Source organism: Nannospalax galili, unplaced genomic scaffold (assembly GCF_000622305.1).
Source record: "Nannospalax galili isolate Female #2095 unplaced genomic scaffold, S.galili_v1.0 scaffold962, whole genome shotgun sequence".
Lineage (NCBI taxonomy): Eukaryota > Metazoa > Chordata > Mammalia > Rodentia > Spalacidae > Nannospalax > Nannospalax galili.
In genome coordinates, this window is record NW_008348537.1 from 968,635 (window position 1) to 990,325 (window position 21,691).

Sequence of the window (21,691 nt, forward strand, 5' to 3'; positions counted from 1 at the left end):
TTTTCAGCCTATTTTTGTCATGGAAAATTTTCTGTTCCCCTTCAACCTTGATAGTTTTGTGGGATAAAGTATTAGAGGTTGATGTCCATGGTTGTTTAGAACTGGAAATACTTTATTCCAGGCTCCTCTGACTTTCATAGTTTGCATTGAAAAGTCAGCTGTTTTTCTGATGGGATTCCCTTTCTATGTAATTGGTTGTTTTTCTCTAGAAGCTTTCAGTACCCTCTCTTTGTTCTGTACATTTAATGTTTTTACTATAATGTGTCGTGGGGACTTTCTGTTCTGATCATGTCTTAATGGTGTTTTCTGTGCTTCTGGAATCTCTATAGGTATATCTTTCCTTAATTTAGGGAAGTGTTCTTCCATAATACTATTGAAGATCTATTTGATGCCATTTGTTTGATTTTCTTCTCCTTCCTGTATGCCTGTAATACATAAATTTTTTTCATTTCATGTTGTCCCACATTTCCTGAGTATTCCACTCATGTTTTTCTGAATTTTGAACAGTCTTTGCTTAAGGAGTCCAGATCTTCAACTTTATTCTGCAGTCTTGATATTCTGTTTTCCATTTCATTCGTTCTGCTTGTGAGACTTTCTTCTGTTGTTTCTACTTGGTTACTGAGATTTTCAGTCCTGTGTTCATTTCCATTTGGGTTTTCTTCACGATTTCTATCTCTTTAGTGAATTCACTTTTCAAATTATGAACTGTTTTTGATATTTCATTAAGCTGCATATTTGTGCATTCTTGAGCTTCTATCAAAAGTTTATGCCTTTCCTCTTTGAGTTCTTTGACTTGTTTCTCTGTGTTTTCTTGTAATTCTTTGATCATACCTATGATTGTTCTTTTAAATTCTGTGTCCTGGGGTTCTATAAGGTGGTTCTCAATGTTCTGCCCTTCTGTAGGACTGGTGGGTTTTGTTGGGGTCATATTTTCCTGTTGGTTTTTTTTTTGTTGTTGTTGTATTATTTGTGTCTTTGTGTTGCTATCTGGGCATATGGATGTTCTTTGTTGGTTATGTGTTCAACAGGACCTTCTACCCTGCTTTTGTTTAATTTTGGTTCAGAGTCCTGGATGAGCAGGTCTGTCTGCCTGATCCTAAGGCTGGGAATTTGCCAGTGAGGGGGCCACTTGAATGATAATTTAGGGATCTATGGCAGGATGGGTGGTTAATCTGGTTTGGAAAGGTAGTCCTGGGATTTTGGTTTAAGGAATAAGAGCCAGCCTGTTGGAGAGGCTAGCTGGGACAGTGATGAGAGGAATGGGGTAGATAATCCACTTGTGGAGAATGAGTTGGAGCTGAGCCAGCAAGTGCTCTTAACTGCTGAGCCATCTCTCCAGCCCTCAGAAATTTTTTCTGCTACTGAGGATTGAACCTAGGACCTCACACATGCTGGTCAAGCACTCTACTAGTGAGCCACAACTCCCAGCAAGGCAGTCCTTTTAATCCAGTGGCTAAAGTTCTCTCCATTTGTGATGTGTCTAAATGAATTGCTAGCTATTTTGAATAGCAACCATCTGTGGAGAACAGTCATACTTAAGAGTGTCAGTTAATTAATATACCTTGAAAGAAGATGATGACTCATGAATCGGGAGGCAGAAAAGGAGGCACTCTTTCTTGTATCCTCAAAGTGATTAACAATATCATGTTTATCATATATCTTTGTGATGATATCATATTTATCGCTTATTCCATGTAAGTGACCTCTCTTATAAGTAAGGCATAGTTTTCAGAGTGTGTATAAAAATGCACTCTTAATTTATGTTGCTGGGTAGAACAAGGACACATTTGGCTTCTTCTATTTTATTCATGTAATCTTAGCACAGGAAATGCCACAGTATCCTCCTATGCTTGGGGCTTTATATTCAGCATAAAATTAAGTTTTCTATATGATGTCATTTGTCAAGTAAGCTTTTAAAGCAGTCATTTCCCCCAAGAACCTTGAAAAGGCAGTCTGTCTTTAAAACCCTGGTTTTAAACCCACATCACCCAAGTTGTTACTAAAGAGAGAAAGGGATCTGAGAGTCTGGAGTTATAGTACTGACTGAGCACAGAACATGCTACCTCCCTGACCAGCATTTTCTCACAACCTCAAAAATGCAGCTGTAAACTCTGGTGGTAACTCAGAAGATTAAAATGCTGCCCTAAGTTTAACCATTTAAAACAGGCAGAATTACACATGATGAGTGTGTCAAACATACTAACCATATAAGGTTTCCCAATGGAAATAAAATATATGACTATCATGTAAAGATAATTAAAGTATACATGTTTAAGAAATAATACCCTAAACAAAATGCTGTTTCCACCAATAAATTATTTTAAGTATTTGGTTTAAGTATACTTTTTACTAAATTATTAGAATTCAAAGATGCCTTGAAGAAATTAAGGATAGCCCATTCAGTCTCTGAAATGTTGACCAGAAAAGTCTGATTACCAAATCACCCTAGAATTACAGAAGCAATTAAATCATTTTGTACTTTTTGAAGAACTGAAATTACATCTCTTCACACTAGGTGGTGCACTCAAGTTTAAGAGTGCTAGCAAATGGACAGACATTCATTGCACAAAAGAACAGAAGAGGATAATTTTAAACTTGAAAAGTGCCTATTTTATATCAGAATTCCAATGTGTTTGACAAAGAAAATAGATTGGGAGAGGTTGAGGAAGGAAAAGCCAGTGAGTCTGCCCCACACTGTCATACCCTCAGCACCAGAAGGCATCAGAACTTGAGGGAGCGGTTCTGGGTCCCTTCCTAGCAGACACCTGATCTGTATGCAAACCCTGAGAACTGACTTCAGACCGTCATTCCCTTATAAGAAATTCTAGTTCGTGAATAAATTCCTAATGCTCAGAGAGCTTTCTCTCTCTCTTTCCATAGCTTGGATCTTGAAGGGCATTAGTCGTAGATTTCACTGGAAAAGTCTCCTGATAAATTTTTGTCATTAGTGGTTCAAGAGAATTCAGAGTGGCAGACTTAACCCAGTATGTGACTGGTGTTTGGAAAGTAGTTTCAGCTCTGCAGAAGGGGAAAATGTATTTTACAGAATGGACTGGAAATGAATCTCTTCTGGGAGAAATGGGTGATATCTATGTTAGATATTCAAAAGTTAAACCTCATTGATCTGTCTTTTGAAGCAAGTACATTGATCTCTGGAGTCTGAAGAAATACACTGTCCTTCCCAATGGAAGCTTTCAACAGATTTTTTTTTCCTTTTTTTTAACCAAAGCAGTTTATTTCCCCTTTAGTTTGTTCATGAAGGAAAACATCTTCCTAGAGTACAGCTGATGACTACATACATGTACACATTTGGTTCAGCTTCTACTGTGTGTGTGTGTGCGTGTGTGTGTGTGTGTGCGTGTGTGAGTGTGTGTGTGTGTGTACATGCACATATGGGCTCTTAAAAACACCTAAAAAATTTTTTTTTCGTCTTTTTGAGACAGAGTCTCCCTGTAGCCCCAGATGGCCTGGAACTCACTATGTAGACCAGGTTGGCCTTGAACTCACAGAGATTCACCTGCCTCTTCCTCCTGAGTACTAGAATTAAAGGCATGTACCAACCAGGCCCAGATTCTAACCAGTTTTTTTAAAAGTCACATCTTACTCATTTAAACCAACTTGTTTTAAAATATTTTAAGTGGACAGGATACTAAACTATGTTTCCCACATTCTAATTTCAATGGTATAAAGAAGAAATTTAGACATTTCCTTAAGGCAGCACAATCAGTATATATGACAGTAGATTCACACTCGGAATTGTAGGTTGTTAGAATTGAGTACCGGGTAGGATGCAGGTGAGCAGGCCCAGTGGACAAGGGCGGCCACACCATGCACACAATGGAAGTTGCTTTGCCCTGCCTCCTCTAGCTCTGCTTTTTAGTTATTTCCTCTCTTTTTTTAAATTAAAAAAAAAATTATAGGTTATTATAGCACCACTGTTTTGGTGTTCTTGCTTCTTGCTGTTTATGTTTTTATAGTAGATGGAATCCCATTGAAATGAACCAACAGCCTATGGAAAACAGATGATGCAGAGATCTGAAAGTTCAGTGCCTCGTCATATGGGAGGAAGATCATCCCACACCTACCACCCCCTCCAAGGCTCAGGGACTTTTGCAGAAGTTTGCAGAAAGAATGTAAGAGCTGGAGGAAGGGGTGGAGTATTAACTGGAAGTGTCCTCCAACCACTAGGCTGGCAAGCTATAGTCGCACCTCCTTCCCATGATCATCAAGGAGTCGAAGGGGAGACAGCCACCCCTCCCACCCAATCAGTTCACCTTACCTGCATGTGGGGGAGGGGCTAAGGATATATAGGTTGAGAACACTATAAGGTATCTCTCTTGCCATTTTGTGTGGCTGTCAGGAAGTCACAGGGTCTATATTTGAGTGTGGACTTTCCAAGGTAGCCTTAAATGGGGGAGGGGGAGCACTATTCTGTAAATAAATCCCCACCCTATGCTTTAGCAAGCCCAATAAACTCCTTAGGATTTTCAAAAAACAGAGCTAATGGAAACCTTCATTATTCCACCAAAGTTGACCCCATGTTGGCAAATCCTTTGGTCTTTGATTTCTTATTCCTGTTTTCCCCCTTAAACTTCATTGTATACATGTCTTTATGTAACCTGCTTTAAGTTATAATTAAATTTGTTATGTGTATGGGTGTTTTGCCTACATGTTTCTAAGTGCACTCATGTGCAGTAACCAGAGTTCAGAACAGAGTATAGGATCCCTGGAACTGGAGTTAAGGATAGTTGTTAGTCACCATGTGGGCACTAGGAACTGAACCCTATGCTCTTAACCACTGAGCCATTTTCTCTTTTTTTGTTTTTTTTTTTTTTTTTTTTTTTTTAAATCATCTCCTGGTATTGAATGTCAACAACCAATTCATCTTGAATTGTTATTTCAAGAAAATCTTTCTAATTTATTTTTACTTGTAGCTGTAATTATAGCATTTATAGAAAAGCTTTGCAGCCCATGGAGTTATATAAAGTATTTTATTTTTTGTGTACTAATAGGAATACATTCACAAAATGTCTGACTTCGCTAGAAGATTCCCATTTATAAGGAGAATATCTGCTTTACTGTGTGTGGGAGGGTGGATGGGTGCTGTATCCATTCTGATGTGGAAGAACATCTTCGAAGACCCCAGGGGATGCTTAAACCCTTGGCTACTACCAAGTCCTATATACAGTGTACTGTTCTTCTGCATATATACCTATAATGAAATCTAATTTAGTAATAAGACACACTAGATACTAACAGCCTCAACTAATAAAACAGCAGTATACTCCATAAAAGTCTTTTAAAACTTATGAATCTAGCAGGACATGATGGCACATAGCTTTAATCCAAGCCCTCTGGGGAGGCAGAGGCAGGCAGATCTCCATGAGATGGAGGCCAGCCTAATCTACCTAGCAAATTCTAGGCCAGCTAGGGCTACAGGGAGGTCCCATGTAAAAAGCAAAAAAAAAAAAAAAATCAAATCAAAAAATCTTATGAGTCGTTTATTTCTGGGATTTTCTATTCCGTATTTTCAGACCACAGTTGATTTTGGATCACTACAACCTTGGAAGGTGAACAGGTGAGTAAGGGAGAGTTGCTACACATACACATTCATAAATGTGCTCGAGTGAGGATCGGCTGTGCAGCAGAATGAGGAAAGGGCTCGTTCTTCCACTGTGGGCAAAGTTATGCTGTTCTTGAATGCCTTCTCCTTGAGTTATTTTTATTGCTTAATTATCTTTATCAAGGTCATTAAATGATAGAAATGCTAACAAAAGAGGAATGATGATAATTCACAAAGAAACAGTTCCCGGGCACTGTGGCTGTTTGTCTGCGCTCTCTGGGGCAGGGCAGAGGAGCTGGTGAACAAAAGCAACAGTTTCCAAGAACAACAATGGGCTTTCTGTGACCTGCAGCCCAGCTGGCAGCACTGGGCTGCAACCCTCGGCGCCCTCATACGCCCTCCCCCGGGAGCACTCTCCCATGTCCACATCCCACATCTCACACATGGAAGAGGCTTCTTTTCTGTTGTGATCCTAAAAACTATTTCTCCCAATTAACAAAGACAAATACTATTTGCAGTTTTTTTTTTTTTTTTTTTTTTTTTTTTTGACATAGGGTCTTCTGGTAGCCCCAGCTGACTTGGAGTTTGCTATGTAGACCAGGCTAGCCTTGACTTTACAGAGCTCCTCCTGCCTCTGCCTTCTGAGTGCTGAGATTAAAGGCGTGCGCCATCACACCCGGCCTGCATTTAAGGAATGCTTCCAGTGAGCAGACAATATCTAAATACACGAAATCCTGTTCTTTTGCTGACTTCAATACTGCACCAAGGCTCATCTGACTGCAAAGTCCAGGGGCTCTTACTAGCCTGGCCTCTTGTTTGGACTAAGAAGGACCCACAGCTAGCATTGCTCCACTGAATCTGAATGACAGGCCAAGCTACACACACAACCTTAACTTGTAGGTAGGGGTTATGTTGTGCAGGTACAGAGATAAATTAGAGAGAAATGCAAATGTGTTTTTATTTGTATCTCTTACAAATTATTTCTTTTCAAAACCTGAAAAGATATTTAAAATTAACGAGCTGTAAATGCATGTTACATTTGCCTTCCCAAGTGTTTTCTGATCTCCATTTCCTCTTAATTCTAGGAAAAGTAATTGAGTTTTGCTGCTGGAAAAATGTGAATTTTTAAAAACTATGCACAATCTCTCTTCCCAAATATCAGCACTAAAATATTTACTGTTTCCATCTTGTTTTCCGTATTTATATCTTTAGCTCATAACTATGTTTGCACAATTGAGATGCAAATAATTTTGTATTCTGTGCTTTTAATTTAATGCTACTTCTTAAGCATATACTCTATGTTGTTGAAGTCACTGGAAAACACACTAATAAGTAATTTGGAATGTGATTTATTTCAATATTATAATATTATTGGAATATTGTATTTGTATGACAGTTATTTGTGCATGATACTTGAGTGATGTTTATGACTAGTTTGAAATAGTTTCATTAAAGTAGACTTTATGTTAAGACTTTTGGTTATGTTTTGCTCTATCACTTTGATTTTTATTTCAGTTTGTCACCTGAAGTTCTTACAGCAGTGTGTGAGACTGTCATAGGCATAGCTAGCCACTCCTTTTCTTGGAGTTTTACTATATTCCAGGTACCACGTTGAGTGCATCATGTGTTAGCTCACTGAACTTTATCCATAGCAATATGAAGGAGATATTGTCTTAAACTCATTTGACTGATAAGAAACTGAGGTAGATATAAGTAACTCTTCCAAGGCTGGGCAGCCAGGTCCTGAACTCTGGTTATTCAGCTCTGGGGCCTGGAGAAAGCTTGCCAGTTGCTTACATGATAGATTCAGTGTTTAAATATTTGATAACTTGCTAGAAGGGGAAAAAAGTATCTCAAAGTTATTTTTAAGTTCATTCCTTTAACTTTAAACACTTCTCTGATAGTTACAGGCTACTGTGAATTGTCTCTTTCCATTATTGCTGTTATATAAATAACCAAAATATTCTTTCTTGGTACTGAAAAGTGACTACATATTGTCTCTGTTTGGAATTAATTATATTTATACTTTGAATATATGAGATTTCTTCATTCATCCACAGTCCAATATATTGATATTTCTCTTTGTGATTCTCTTCCATGATTTTTGTGTCCAGAGAGCCAGTCTGTATCCACAGATCTAATCAATATTAACCTCTGAAAACTCTTTTTCTCTGTGCTTATCAGTTTCTTTTACCCATAATGCCTGCTGCCAGTCGTTTTCTATCTGTTGTCTGAAACTTATAATCAAATTGGAAACAAACATTCTCTGATATTTCTGGTACTCTGAAAACATAGACATGTCAAAGCAACAAGTTTGTTCTCCCTCTTCAGCCCCCCCAAGAAGGGCAAACAAAGAAAGCATTGTGTGCTAGTTCCTTTCCATTGCTGAGGCAAAGTACCTGAGGGAAGCTATTTCAAAAAGGAAGAGGTTTTGGCTCACAGAGGGTTCTGTCTTATGACGGAGACAATGTGAAGCTGAGTAGTTCAAGATGGCTCAGGGAAATGTTGGAGCTCAGCCCACTTTCTCCTTTTCCATCTTTCAGTCCATCCAGGTCCCACCTGGACCCACCCACATTAGGGTGAATCTTTGCCCTCCGTTCATCCTGTTTGGAAGTGAGGGGTGTATCTACCATCTCCTAGGTAATTCTCACCTAGTTACTTAGATAACGAGCCATCACACCAATACCATTGCTAATGACAGCTGTATCCAGAAGGTCTGATTTGGGTCCTGGAGTTCAGCTTGGGTGCCACCAACACAAGCCCTCTCCTTGGACCCTACAGTTCACTTGGGTTGGGTCTCAGGGTAAAAAGCCAAAGGAGCCATTCATGAGGTATTTCTGCTGACACCTAAACCAGAGAAGGAAACTTTTCCAACCAAGCTACCTGCCTTCAGGGTTGATCACAGCATGGCTGCATGTTTGTTTATAAGGCTTCTCAGCATCACAGATTGTCTGGCAGCAAAAACTCTGAATGCTCCAATTAGGGCTCCTTTCATTCCATCCCTGCTACCTGCTGATAACTTCATAAAAAGCATTGAGATGAACCATTTTTTATCAGTACACTAATTTGCAACACAATAATTAGGAGTACAATATTCTGTTTAAGAAGAAGAATAGCCATGTTTTAGGAAGACAACACACAGCTGTTCCTTCCACTCAAAAATCTAAGCTTGAAATTATGAACATGCAATTTTCAGGAATTTATTAATTATCAAATAAAGTTGGATTGGTGATGAAAAGAGTTGATTTGCTGTGGTTAATCAGTCTTTAACAGCTAGAAAAAGAAAACCTGTAATTATGAACAAGACACAAGTAGCCATGGTAACAGATAGATCCACTTTTTAGAACAAATACAATTTTGCAAAACCAACTGATGCTCATGTATATCTATATGTTTATGTGGATGATTGACTATTGGTTACAAGGTATTCCAGTGACCTTTTGAAAATTGAATGTTCAGGCAACAATAAAACTAGTTGACTTTAGAGGAGTTGTATGAGCTAAGACAACTTTATTAATTTTACACTTTAGAGCCCTACAGCTGTTTAAGTTCCAGTATTATACTATTTTATGTTGTAAGCAATTTATCAAGAGTTACTAATTTGGAAGTTATGCAATGACTTATAATGTGTTGTGTGATGTTGAGGAATTGCTGTTTAAAAATAATAACTACAATGAAAATCAAAATGATTTTTCCAAATATAATAAACAGTTCTTCCCTTACAACTGTCTTTCATACCACAAGGCTAGAAAATATTTTTAAGGTTATCTGGATCAACATTGAAATCATGCCCATAGAGCTGGGGATGTAGCTCAGTTGACATGGTAATTGCCTAATATGTGCAAAATCTGTAGTTCCATCCCCAGGAACACAAACTTGGTGTAATCCCACCAGGAGGTAGAGACTGGACTATCAGTCAAGGTCATCCTTGGCTACATAGCAAGTTCAAGACCAGCCTGGACTACATAAGACTGAAGAGAGAGGTTGAGGGAGGAAGGGAAGGAAGAGAGGGAAGAAGTTAGGGAGGGAAGGAGAGAGGGAGGAAGGGAGGGAGGGCGGAAAACTGCTTGTAAGCGATTTTTTTCCCCAGAATTCTCTGATCAGAAATAATTATTCATAATAACTGACATGTATGATTCTTTTTTGTGAAGCATAGAGGGACCAAGATTCATGGTTCTTGCTAACCATTCCTGAAACAAACACAGGCCAGAACCTGTGGCTTAGGAATGCATCTGCTCTTTCATGTATATTCTCTCTTGCCGAAAAAAATGTTCCCAATTTCCTGATTGTATTAATGTTTTGGATTGTATGAGATGTTGTCACTGGGGAAAGCTGAGGGATAAGAACACAGAACCTTTCTGTACTATTTTTGCAATTTCTCATGAGCCTATAATTATATGAAAATAACATTTTTGAGCTGTTATCAAATTTAATCTTGCCAAGGGAAATGAACTTCTGGTATCTTTCATTTGCTAACATAAAAGCAATCCAGTTTCCTTTGGGGGCCTTGCCATCAACTTGAGGATGCACTCACCTGAGATGAGAACTGTTTGCTATTACTTGAGGAACAACGAGCTACATCTATAAGCCTGGGTCAGATGTTCCATACTTCCCTTCCTCCAGGAATTTACCTGGAGGATAGGTGCTTCTGAAAAACCTCCATCAAAAGTGAAATTCAAGGTACTAAGAGAGGGCTCTGTCAGAAAGTGCTCTGCCACACAAACACAAGGACCTGAGCTCATATCCCCAACATCTATATAAAATTCTGGGCATGATGGCACACACATATAATCCTAACCCTGGGGAGGCAGAGGCAGGAGGATCTCTGGAGCTCCATGGGCAGCCGGTCTTGTGTTTAAGAGAACTTATCTCAAAAAAATTAGAGAGTGATTGAGGAAGACATTCAATGTTGACCTCTGTCTTTCGCGTGTACAGATACACACACACACACACACACACACACACACACACTACACATACCACACAACATATAATGAAAATCAACCCGTTGAAGAATTCCAAATGTCTGGTGGCACTAAATCCCCTGAACAAGAGAAATGCAGCAGGTGACACAGTGAGCCCTCCAGCAGTGGATGGAGTCAGCTGCGCTTCTCTCCTGCTATGCTGCAGATACTTTCTGACGGCATCAGTGCCAGATCCTGACTGAGGCAGATCAAAGAAATGCTGGGTTCTGGGAAGACAGGATGCCATAGAGAGAAAAGCAGAGTAGCCTGCGCTGCTAGGCAACCCTGCCCATAGCCCCAGGAGGGCACAGGTGCCTTGCCCTGAAACTATGCCCACAAGTTTACCCTCGGAATCTACCCTCAATAAAATACCCTGAACACCTGGAACCTTTGGGAAGTGAGATGCTGATTCAAAGCACCAGCTGAGATAAAAGGAAATGTCTTAAAGATTTGTTCTGCAGATGCCTACCTGAAATGCAGTCTTCACATTGTTCCCTTGAGGAGTGGAAGGGAGACTCAAATTGCTTTGCTTCATTAATGAGGCTGATCCAGGAAGCTCCTGGAATTCACTTCAGTACAAATTGACCAGAAATGCTGTGCCAATAGAAGAATCTTTGAAACAGCCATGATTGTGTGGGAATCTGTGGAGGTATTGGGGGAAAGGTTGAAATTCACCGCACGAATTCAGAAAAGATCTGCTAGCAGAATGTGTGAAAAAAATAAAGGAAGGGAGAATAGGAGGAACTCTGCACAAGCCATTTCTTAGATGGCCCTGAGAGCACGCATCTGCCTTCAGTGGTCATCCTACCAAGAACCCTGTTGGCAACACTGGGAATAGATAGCGAAATTAGCTTGGGCTTCTTTGGTTTGTAGAATGGTGATTCGAAGGGGTAGATTTATCTCATGCCTCAAAAGATCATTTATTACATGGCTAAGTGGTCTGGGATAAAACCACAATCAAGGTGATTCATGCCTCCAAACCACGGTGTTGAAACAGAAATGAAAATCCACATTAAATCCGTCTATTTCTTGCAGGGGAGAATTGGAGCAAGCCAGTTCAGGAGCTTTTGCAAGCATGCTAAAGGCAGAACAAACGTGATTGTTCTTGGAAAGTAGGGAAGGAGTCTCCTCCAAATGGAGAGTGCAGGCCCCAGTCCTGAGAGAAGAGACCCTGCAGGCAGGGTGAGCAGTCTGTGGCCCTGCCAAGTAGGCTCAGACATCTGGGACTATGCTCCCAGATGGCAGGCAGCCTGAGGTGCTATTCAATTACTGTAAGTTCCTTGCCAGGAGGTTTTCACCAGTTCCACTATTTATCAAGACAATTGGACTTAGTTCAAAATCCACCTTTGCAAATTGCTGTTAAAGGGACTGACTGAGCTAGATGTCTGCAGCCTCTGGCATTTGAAGGCATCTGTGGAGTTCCCATTTTCCCTCTTGGTTACCGTCTCCTGTGAAAGATCTAATCCCTTCTCCTCATCTTCCTCTAGGGCTTTCATATTAAGGAGTAAGGTAAGTTCAGGGGTTTATGGAGCAATGTCCCATGGTCCATAATTTTGCATGTTACATGTTTTTATGACACTAAGTCCTCTCAGATGTTTCTCTGTCCTCTAGCTACCGCCACATTTTCTATCAGTCTCTGCTCTATAAATCAAATAGAGTAAACCAAAGTTGGGCTTTGGTTCTTGGGAAAGACCAAATGAAATGCTTTCTAAGATAAAATGTTCATACCATAATTCTTTTCAGAGACATGTGACTGATGTACACCAAAAATTCTGTTTCTATTGCAAATAACTCTCATTTGGATTTCCTTATCCACTGACTCTTTCCTTCATGTTAGCCTTCTTTAATATACTTATATTGCAACTTACATGTCAGTTACTCAAACAAAGAGCAGCCCAGTGCCATTAGAAGTTAGTTGAATGACAAGCAGAAAGTCTGGAACAGAGGCTGCCTATTAACTAGGTACAGACTAATATGGCATTGCCATAAATCATTGGTCCTCATCTGCTGTCTTTGCTGAAAACTGGTGGTGGCCATTGTGAATGCCCTAAGGGGTGGTCTAGGCAAGTTGCCCAGGACTGTGACAAAGATAGGAATTCCAACCCTGATGGCTTCAAGCAATAGAAAGACTGCTAAATCAAAGCCCTCTTCCCTGCAGATAAATGAAATCTGCTAACTTATTGTACTTTTATCAAAAGCATATATGTCCTTGCAGGCAAACTATCTTGTCTTTTACCCAAAGACTTGAAAATTTAATTTATTTTCACCTTTAAAAAATGATTCATGTTTATTCTCATGCATACAAGGGATGCACTATAAATATCAGCAATAAAGTAGCCTTATCTTATGGTTTAAAATCTGGTAGATTGTAATAAGATGTGAAGTTTCTCTGGCCTTTTCAGTTTTTAGAAACAAGAACTTTAAACACCTCACTTAACCAGAGTGCCTCAGGATCATTTCTTCAATAACTGCTTCTCAGCTCAAGATGGTTGGCATTTTCTTTGGTTCTCATTTTTCAGATTGAGAGAAAGGACATGCCCCTGGCATCTGGCTGCTGCCCATCAACCTTTGTGTGTGTGTGGCATGGTGGGGGTGGGAAGGGATTCATTGAATGAAGACTTTCTATTTAGAAAGAAACTAGATGAAGACAGGGCAACAACTGGAGCCTCCACCAGACTGGTTTGTATTGTACATCTGCCGAGGCAGCTGGAAATGTGAGTGAGGGAAAGGAAAGGTCAGTGAAGCTGAAATGGTCTTGGGAACATGGAACCGGCCAGGAGAATGTGGCAAAATTGAACCTTCTCACATCTTTTCACTTCAAGCAGTTTGTTCTCTTTGGTGACTGATCATCCTATGATCAGCAGGTATGATCTGCCTGGTTTCCCTTCTACCCAAATCAATTCTACTTGCAGTTTTTAAAACAATATTTTTATTTACTATTTTTATTTTATGTGTAAGCGTGTATTGCCTGCCTGTATGTAAGTGCTCCTGTGTCGTGCAATGCCTGCGGGGGAGAGAAGAGGCTGTCGGATCCCCTGGAACTGGAGTTACAAATGGTTGTTAGCTGCCATGTGGGTGCTGGGATTTGAACCTGGGTCTTCTGCAAGAACAACCAATGTTCTTAACCACTGAGCCATCTCTCCAGTCCCCATAGTTGCAATTTTTAAAATTGATTTTATATGATACAGGATATTACTATCAAATTTGAGTAAAATTTTATTTCATTTTTGTAGTTGTTGTTTTGGGTTTTAATTTTTAAAAACGTTTTTGTGTGTATGTGTATGATTGTATTGCCTACATGTATATAAGTGCACCCATGTCATGCAATGTCCGTGGAGGTCAGAAGAGAGCATTGGATTCCCCTGGAACTAGAGTTACACACAGCTATTAGCCACCATGTGGGTGATGGGAATTGAGCCCAGGTCCTCTGCAAAAGCATCCAGTGATCTTTACCACTGATCCATCTTTTCAGCCCCTTTAAAAACATATTTTATTTATTATTTAATTTTCTGTGTATGACTGCATTGCCTGCATGTATTTAAGTGCACCCATGCCCTGCAATAATACCCATGGAGGTCAGAAGAGGGTGTCAGATTCCCCTGGGACTGGAGTTATGTACTGTTGCTAGCCGCCATGTGGGTGCTAGGAACCAAACGTCAGCCCTCTACAAAAGCAGCTAGTGCTGTTAACCATTGAACCATCTCTTTAGCCCCTCAAATTCTATTTGTATCTTTTGTATACTATGGTTTTGGGTAGATATTGTTTTGTTTGTTTGTTTGTTTATTTGTTAATGCATATTTGTTCTCAAACTACCTTGAAAAACAATGTGTGTATTTATGAAACTAGCAAACTCTGTATCTTGCAAATTCCTTTGGCAGACAGGACTGTTCAGTCACTAATGTCCTTTACTTAAAAGCCAAACAAAATAAACTTGACAGCAAGGGAAAATATTGTATAGGTGAAGTGACATTTTATAATAACAGAATAATAAATGCAGAAGGCAAAAACTGAACTAAGGTCATATCAAATAGTTTGGATACCTCAAGGAGCGGAATTTCTGTTTTCATTGCACTAATGTCTACCACTGATGCACCACCCTTCAGTCTAGAGGACACCAGCATTTCTAATCATGTTGTCACAGCTCTCTAATAACCCATTTCTCTGAGCTCAGATGGTATCCTGGAAAAAGAAAAGAAAAAACTTTATCAAGCACTCCAATTCGGAATCAAATCAAACAATGTTTTAACATTCTGATGAACCCAATCTACCCAAAACACATCAGCAAATTGAATCATATTACAAATGGAATTAATTAAGAGAAAATAAATTTATTTGCCTCCCTGCCTTCATCTCCTTTAGCCCTCCACTCAGCAATGACAGTTGATTTGGGCCACTTTTGGAAAATCAGCAAGAGTCTGTCTATCACTCAGGTTCACAAGGCAGTAGCTGCAAAGAATGCTTAGAGCTCTGTTATTTAATGCTAAAATAGACAAGCAGTCAAGACTGGGCCTTAAAAAGTGATTTAGATCATGACAAAGGAAGACTAGGCTGCCAGGAGAAGAGAGTAGATATGAGCGTCATCCCCTGGGTGCCGAGAGTTAGGTGTTTGCCTTCCTGTAAGCCCCAGTCAAATGGTCTTTGGGTTCAAGGTGGCCTCCTGGTTGGGAGAAGACCATTGGTCTCCACTTCCTCACTCCAAAACTTGCATTTCTACAAAAGGATGGTCATGTTGTAATACAAAATAAGACAAGGTGGAACAGAACTCATAGTCATCAAACCAGTAGATTAAAAAGTAATTTAGATAACGTGCTCACTGTTCTTTCATTACGCAGATATGGATATGTGACTGGTATTGATGCCTGCTTTAGCTAAGGTAGGAAGTAGGTTTCTTAGGGCAATCAGGACAGATCTGAGCATCTCCTTGGAGACATTCAGTTTGGTAGGTGTACAGTGGAGGCTGCACACACATTCTTTTTTAAACACTCCTAAAATGGCAACAGGGATGAGCAAGTTTAGAACTCTGATCTGAAACAGTGATTTTCCCACTGCAGGTTACCCAGTAAGTCAGAGTTTCTATAGGAGAATGTATCATAGCTAGCATGTAGAGGATTGATAGTAATTCCACCTCCATGGAGTGTTACTCTGAAAAAAAAACCTCAAGAATTTTTCATTCAAACATTATACTGCTTAGGAAGTACAACACAATGAACAAGTCACAAAACTCCTCAAACAGTAATGATAGCTGCTTTCCAGAATTAAAAAATGCTATAAAGCATATCATAACAAGGTTCCACAGTGGCTAGTCCATTGTAGCTGCTGTGCTCGGCTCTGGTTCTGTCCGTCCTTCATCATGGGACATGCTCTCCTTTTTGTCCCTTTTTGAGTTTTGACATTGTTTTCATTCTCTTCAATCCTGACCCAGCCTACATTGTCCATGAAGACTTCTTGGCATCCCTTTGATCCCAGCCACCAAGATCAGCTCTCTCCTCTGTGAGCCTTACATTCAGATCGTATATAAGGATGCTTAATTGACGTGCATTTGCTTCACAAGTACAGCATGAGTGTCATCCCAGGAGTTTGCAAAGAATACTTAGATGGACAAAGTTTTCTTCCATAGAGATGCAAAATAACTACTTGTTGGTTAATGAAAGGTGTTGGGCAGCTTCCATAAAAGGCACTTATCCCGAAAAGAGGAAAGAAAGCCTTTGTTCAGCGCAATGCAGAGGAGGCTGGTCAACGCAAGACCGCCTCTGTAGGCATTAGGATTCTAAAATAATCATCAAAATGCCAGTCTCCTTCCACACCCACACATTTTTTTCTGCTGAAAAAAAAAGCAAAACCTGCATTTCTATAGTGAACCAGATCACTCTATGCACAGAGCAAACACGGTGTCTGTGAACCAGATCACTCTATGCACAGAGCAAACACGGTGTCTGTGAACCAGATCGCTCTGTGCAGAGCATCCCAATGTGATAATTATGCATTAGGCTTATTCACCCTGTGGCTAACTCTTACATTTTTATACTAAAACACAAGGGAATGACTAAATGATGTGTGATCTTACTCCACTTTTCCACTGTGACTGTGTGTGTGTGTCTGATCTAGATAATCTTCACACTGAAATGTGTGCAGAAAAGCGATTGAAAAATGTCAGGTGTGTTTAAAAGTTAAACGGTGGATATGTTGCTTTGAATGAGAATGTCCCCCATAGGCTCCAAGTATTTGGACAATTTGTCTCCAGTTGGTGGCACCACTTGGGGAGGTTTTAAGTGGTGTGGCCTTGCTGGAGGAAGCTCATCACTGGGAGTGGGCATTGAGACTTCTTAAGCCATATCAGATCTCCAGTCACTCTCTGTTTCCTGTGCCTGCTTGAAGGTGTGAGCATTCTACTTTCTCCTCCTGCCACCTCCTGCCACCATGCTTCCCCACCACTATGGACTCTAATCCCTCTGGAACCATAAGCTTAAATAAACTCTTCTTTCTATACATTCCCTTGGTAATGGTGTTTTATCACAGCAACAGAAAAGTAACTAATACAGTGAATAATAATGAGAAAGGGTGAACAAACTACAGACACATCTGTGCTGGAAAACACAGGAACATATAGGGAAGGGGTAGCAGTGTGTGTTTGTGTATGGGTAAGAGAGAGAGAAAGACAGAGAGAGACTGTGTGCCTGAAGAGGAAGCAATTTTATTTAAAAATAATGGGGAACAAAAGCTGGGTTATGTAAGCAACACTGAATTGGCTTATATAGCAACAATGGAAACAAGATATGAATATCCATAAGTAAATTGAAGAAGCATTCATTTATGAAGAGGAAGTGGAGATAGAATTCTGAATTGTGTTTGACCATGATATTACCTAAAAGGCATTATGTAGATCACATAACATGTCATAAAAATCACAAAATTAACTAACTTTGATTGCCTAAATTTCACTATCTCAACATACCATTAACAAGTTTATTAATATTCCCACTTGTTAGTCAATTTATTTTTAAAAGTTTTATTTCACAACTCAAGTCCTAAAAGTAAAAGAAAAAAGTAACAAAAAACATTTACAAATATCAGCCAGGTGTGGTGGCATACACTATTAATCCCAGCACTCCAGAGGCAAATCTCTGTGAGATCAAGGCCAGCTTGGTCTGCACAGCAATTCCAAGCCAACTGGGACTACATGGAAGCTCTTTCTCAAAACAAAAACTACAAAAATATTAACTCCTTGAGCTAGCAAGATCATTCCGTAAGTAAAGACTTTTTGCCAAGTCTGACAGCATTTGATCATTCTGCAGAACCAGGTGGACTGCAGAAGGAGAGACCCAACTCTTGTAGGTTGTCCTCTGATCTCCATATATACAGTGGCGGTGTGTGGGTGTGTGCAATTTTTTTAAATATTTATTTTTTTTATTTTGTATGTATGACTTTTGCCTGCATGTAAGTGAACCCATAGAGGCCAGAAGAGGACAATAGATTGCCCTGGAATTAGAGCTACAGTTGGTTGTTAGCTATCATGTCGGGGCTAGGAACTGAACCTGGGTCCTCTGCAAGAACAGACAGTGCTCTTAACCACTGAGCCATCTCTCCATCTCTGGACATACACAATTATTTTAAGAAAAAATTAACTTGGGACTGAAGAGATGGTTCAGAAGTTAAGAGCACTGCTGCTCTTGCAGAGGACCCAGGTTCAGTTTCTAGGATCCACATGGTGGCTAACAGCCATCTGGAACTCCAGTTCCAGGAGAATCTAACACCCTCTTCTGACCTCTGTGGGCACTGAACAACACAAGTTTACTCACACAAGTATAGGCAATACATTCGTACACATAAAAAATAATAATAATGTATTTTTTAAAAGAAATTAACTCTAAATAGAAAAACTCTAAACTGTAAACTTGTTACAAGAAAACATCAGGGTAATTCTCCATGATGTGGTATTTGGAAATGTGCTCTCACTAAATGACAACAAAGCCACAATCAACAACAAAAAAGTATAGACAAAATGGACTTTATTCAAATTAAAACTCTTGTGCTTCAAAATATACTAAGAACATGAAACCAACCAAAGAAGAGGGAGAAAATATTTGCAAATCATAAATCTGATATAGATATGTCTAGAATATACATAGAACTCTCACAACTTGGTCATAGCAAGCTACAAATAACCAAATTTAAAAATGGGCAAAGGTTCTTAACATATTTCTTCTTATATGTACTATATATAAATATAGATATCTCCAATCTACTCATGAAAAGTTGCTAAAGTCATTAGGAAAATGCAAACTGAAATGACAGTTTACATTATACCTATTAGAATGATCGTAATAAAAAAGTCATAATACCGAGGGTTGGAGAGGAGTAAAGAGATTGTAGCTCACATACTGTACTGGTAGGAAGGGAAAATGGTATCGTCAGTTTGGAAAACCCTCTAGAAATTCATCAAATGGTTAAAAATAAAATTAATATTTGACCCAGAAATCAAGTCCTAGAAATATATCCCAGAGAAATAAAAGAAATGCATCCACATGAAAATGTATACATGATTATTATAGCAGCATTACTTATAAGAATGAATAGGTGAAATGACCCAGTCATATAATATCCTTCAAAACCATATTCTGGCACATTCATACAATGGGATATTATTTGGGAAAAAGCAAATATCCTCAATCCATTTAAAAGATGCTAACTGACTAACTAGACTATTAAATAAAATTCAACTTTCTGTTATCACCAAGAAACGCACTTCACTGGAAAAGATACATACAAGCTGAAAGGCAAAGGATAGAAATCAACCTACCAGAAAACTGAATATAAAGACAAGCTGGTGTGGCTATTTTGAAATTCAACAAAGTAGAAGACAAACCAAAACAATCAGAAGAAATAAAGGACACTACATGTTAATAAAGAGAGCACTTTATCAAGAAGGCATAACAACTGTAAATATTAATTCACCAATGGTTGGGGCTCCCAAATTCATAAAACAAACACTAAAAGGCATGGAAAACCAGATAGATTCTGATACAATAGTAGTAGTAGGAACTTTAATACCCCATTCTCATCTTTAAATAGGTCCTCCAAACTAAAAGTAAACAACGGCAAAAAACTTCAGAGCTAAATTTTGTGATACATCAATTGAATTTAACAGGTATACAATTCCATCCAACAGATACAGAATATGCATTCCTTTCTCTGGCCCATAGAACATTTTACAAGGCTGATCATATCATAGGCCATAAAACAAGCCTTAAAAAATAAAAAAGAGGTTCAGTGAAATGACTCAGCGGGTAAGGCCACTTGCTGCCAAACCTAAAAGCCTGAGTTCCATCCCCAGAACCCACACAGTAGGTGAAGAAAACCTACTCCCACAAGCTGTCCTCTTACCTCCAGACATTGAGTATGGCACACATGTGCCCCTTGCCCTCCATACACAAATAAATAAATGTAAAAAAGGGAATAAAAATAGTTGTTTATATCTTATCATATTATAGAACACAATGCAAATCAACAGAAAGAGAAACCACAGTAATTACGCAAGTACCTGGTTACTGAACAATATTTTGTCGAATGAACAGTGGTTGAATGAAGAAATAGAAGAAGAAATTTTAAAAAAATAACTGAAATCAAATAAAACATGGAACAGCTTTCAAGAACCTCTTAGATGCACCTAACACAGTTCTAAACTGAAAGCTTATAGTCCTTATATTTAAAAGAAATGAGAGCAAGAGAGTGAGATCAAGTAAATAGCTTAATGATGCACTTCAAGATCCTAACAAACCAAAACCAAATGCAGGAAATCATGAGAAATAATAAAGATCAGGGTAGAAGTTAATGAAATTGAGGCTAAAAGACCAATTCACAGAATCAATACAAAAGTTTATTCTTTGAGAAGATTAGTAACCTCCTGGCCAAACTAACCAAAAAGACATAGAAACTAGACATAGAAAAAGAACAGACTCCAATGAAATCCAGACACTCAATGGGGAATATATTAATGTTACATTCTTAGCAAGGGGGAGCAATCTAGAAGAAATGGATACATTCCTAAAGATATACCTACCAAAATGAAAACAAGAAGATATAAATAACTTAAGCAAAACCATAATAAGCATGAAATTTGAGCAATAAATAATTCTCCCCACAAAGAAAATCCCAGAACTAGACAGATTTGCTGTTGAATTAAAACAAACTTCTAAGGAAGAACTAACACCAATATTTCTCAAACGTCTCACAAAACAGAGAGAGTATGATCAAGTTCATTCTATGAAGCCATTATTATCCTGATACTAAAACCAGAGATAGACACAACAACACAATTATAGACCAATTTCCATGATCAACATAGATGCAAAAATTCTCAATAAAATGCTTGCAAACCAAATTTAAGAACATATTATGAACATTTATGACAACCAAGTTGATTTCATTCCAAGAATGCGAACGTATTCAACAAACACAAATCAATAAATGTAATGCAATATATAAACAGAAATCACATGATTGAGTCAATAGACACAAAAAGGCATTTAACAAAGTTCAACATCACTTCATGACAAGAGTCTTGAAAAAGCTAGGAATAGAAGGAATAAATCTCAAATAATAAAGGCTACACAAAACAAACATATAGCCAACATTAAACTAAATGGGGGAAAACAGAACATTTCCTCTTAAATCCAGAATGAAACAAGAATTCCAACTCGCCATTCTTCTTTAACACAGTGCTCAAAAGATTAGCTATAGTAATAACTCAGGAGAAAGAAAGAAAAGGAAGGCAAATAGGACAAGAAGAAGTCAAATTACCTGTTTGCAGACAGCATGTTAGTAAGGGCAATTATTTATTAACCCTATTCTTAAAAAGACACTAAAATCTCCACCAGAAATCTTGTATATCTGATAAACACTTTCAGCCAAGTAGTAGGATCAAAAAATCAGCATACAAAAATCAGTAACTTTCTATACAGCCTTGCCAGAAAAGATATTAGGAAAAATATCCCAATTATAATATCCTAAAAAATAATTGAGAATAAACTTAACCAAGAAAATGAGAGATCTGAGCAATGAAAATGTCAATACACTGAAGAAATAAATTAAAGGACACACTAGAAGATGAGAATTCCCTTTCTCATGGATTGAAAGAAATAATGCTGTGAAAATGGTTATAATTACA